We start from the raw sequence: 3,072 nt of genomic DNA, 5'->3' as shown, positions 1-3,072 counted from the left end.
GTCATCCAACCCATTCTCTCCCCTCCCAGCTCCACGGTGCGGTCGTCATCCAACCCATTCTCTCCCCTCCCAGCTCTACGGTGCGGTCGTCATCCAACCCATTCTCTCCCCTCCCAGCTCTACGGTGCGGTCGTCATCCAACCCATTCTCTCCCCTCCCAGCTCTATGGTGCGGTCGTCATCCAACCCATTCTCTCCCCTCCCAGCTCTACGGTGCGGTCGTCATCCAACCCATTCTCTCCCCTCCCAGCTCCACGGTGCGGTCGTCATCCAACCCATTCTCTCCCCTCCCAGCTCTACGGTGCGGTCGTCATCCAACCCATTCTCTCCCCTCCCAGCTCTACGGTGCGGTCGTCATCCAACCCATTCTCTCCCCTCCCAGCTCCACGGTGCGCTCCACGTGCGGTCATCCAACCCATTCTCTCCCCTCCCAGCTCCACGGTGCGGGTTGTCATCCAACCCATTCTCTCCCCTCGCTCTTCTTCTTCAACACAACCCACTGTCCCCTCCCAGCTCTACGGTGCGGTCGTCATCCAACCCATTCTCTCCCCTCCCAGCTGCAGCACAGAGGGGTTAGATGACACCCATTACATCAATGTCGTGTTGAGTAGGGCACACCAACACTTTGCAACGGAGAATGAAAACGTGTTCTGTTTCACTAAGTTTGGAAGAAAATAAAAACATCTCTATTGAACAAAACCCAAACCGTGGGCTTCTGGAACTGAACAGAACGCTTGTAGAACAGATCTAGGCCTACAGACCTGAGACAGAGAGATCTCTGCCCATGGATACATACGGCTCAGACTGAATTCCACTCCGGACCGGAGGAGCCTGATACAACGTGATGTAGAAGTATTATGGGGAAACCTCAGAACAGAACATGGCTGTGTTTGTCTTCTTCATTCATAGACTATTGTTCCTGAACTTCTTCCTATTTACTGCTTAGCCAGACAAGCAGAATGAATCTGAAATATCTGAAAGGAATGTTAGGTAATTTATTAGTTTATTTATTGTTCGTTTACAGCTGTTGACTCAGCTACTCCTATATGGATAAGGGATGTTTCAGGTCAGGTTGAAAGGTGAAATGTGACGGGCTTGTTTGCATATTGGCCATTTTGCATATTCTAAATGAAACTGAAAACTATAACTTGGATCTTTTATGTGCTGTACTCTCTGTCTGTCTGTGTATCGGGCTGTGTGTCTGTGTATCGGGCTGTGTGTCTGTGATATCGGGCTGTGTGTGTCTGTGTATCGGGCTGTGGAAAAATAAAAACATGTGTATCGGGCTGTGTGTCAGATCTGGCCTACAACTGTGTATCGGGACTGTGTGTCTGTGTATCGGGCTGTGTGTCTGGCTGGCTGTGTGATCGGGTATGTATGTCTGTCTGTCTGAACTATCAGTGTCTGTCTATCTATCAGTGTCTGTCTATCTATCAGTGACTGTATCAGGCTGGCTGTGTTCAGTTTATTATCTATCTGGCTGGCTGTGTATCAGTCTGTCTATCTATCTGGCTGGCTGTGTATCAGTCTGTCTATCTATCTGGCTGGCTGTGTATCAGGCTGTCTATCTATCTGGCTGGCTGTGTATCAGTCTGTCTGTGTATCTGGCTGGCTGTGTATCAGGCTGTCTGGCTGGCTGGCTGTGTATCAGTCTGTCTATCTATCTGGCTGGCTGTGTATCAGGCTGTCTGGCTGGCTGGCTGTGTATCAGTCTGTCTATCTATCTGGCTGGCTGTGTATCAGGCTGTCTATCTATCTGGCTGGCTGTGTATCAGTCTGTCTATCTATCTGGCTGGCTGTGTATCAGTCTGTCTATCTATCTGGCTGGCTGTGTATCAGGCTGTCTATCTATCTGGCTGGCTGTGTATCAGGCTGTCTCTATCTGGCTGGCTGTGTATCAGGCTGTCTATCTATCTGGCTGGCTGTGTATCAGGCTGTCTATCTATCTGGCTGGCTGTGTATCAGGCTGTCTGGCTGGCTGGCTGTGTATCAGGCTGTCTGGCTGGCTGGCTGTGTATCAGTCTGTCTATCTATCTGGTTGGGCCACATATTCAGCAGCAGGTTTGCATTATACTGTCCAGTCGTTTCTTCAGCAGAACCAGACTGAGGCAGTTCTCATTCTGACTCACAGATCAGAATCTGGATGTTATACAATATGTCTACCCTTCTCCTCCTCGCTGATAAGAGGTCTGCTGGATGTGTCTGTGTAGACTAGTGCGTGTATAAGATGTGTTAGTGTGGAGGAAGGCACACACCTCTGGTCTTGTCTGGATTCCCGTCACTCAGGGTATTCAAATGACCTTACGCAGGCTTGGTCGGTCAAGGCTAGCCTTGAGTGGCGTACCTGACCACTCAAGTTATTTTGTCATCTTTAACACTATACAATGTGTAGAGCTATACTGTTGATTTGGAGTATATCTGGTGGTGGTGAGGTAGTGCAGTTATCATGGATCTTTTCATTTGTGCTTATCGTGTCTCTGTTCATGTCATGTTTCACCAGCACCACCAACACTGTTGTGAGACTCCTACAATACAACCATATTCAGTGAACATTACGATTAGTAGCCACAGGGGGGCGCTAGATAACAGAACACAAACCAGAGCAAAATATAGACTTCATCAAATCACATTTATTTATGAAGCCTTTTTACATCAGCAGTTGTCATAAAGTGTTTATACAGAAACCAGCCTAAAACCCCAAACAGCAGCAATGCAGATGTAGAAGCACGGTGGATTGCAAAAACTCCCTAGAAAAGGCAGAAACCTAGGAATAAACCTAGAGGGCAACCAGGCTCTGAGGAGTGGCCGGTCCTCTTTTGGCTATGCCTAGTGGAGATTCATGTAAGGCTTCCTCTCCTCTTCCAAGCTCCTTAAGCTCGCTTTTTCCTTCTCTCCTCCTCTTCCCCTTCTCTCTCCCTCTTCTCTCCCCCCTTTTCCTCTTCTCTTCCTCCCTCTCCTCTTCCCCTTCTCTCTTCCTCTCCCTCTTCTCTCCCCCTTTTCCTCTTCTCTTCCTCCCTCTCCTCTTCCCCCCCCTTCCTCTTCTCCCCCCCTCTCCTCCTCCCACAGTAGTGTC

Source organism: Oncorhynchus keta, chromosome 19 (genome assembly GCF_023373465.1).
Source record: "Oncorhynchus keta strain PuntledgeMale-10-30-2019 chromosome 19, Oket_V2, whole genome shotgun sequence".
NCBI lineage: Eukaryota > Metazoa > Chordata > Actinopteri > Salmoniformes > Salmonidae > Oncorhynchus > Oncorhynchus keta.
Note: the sequence above shows the minus strand (reverse complement) of the source record.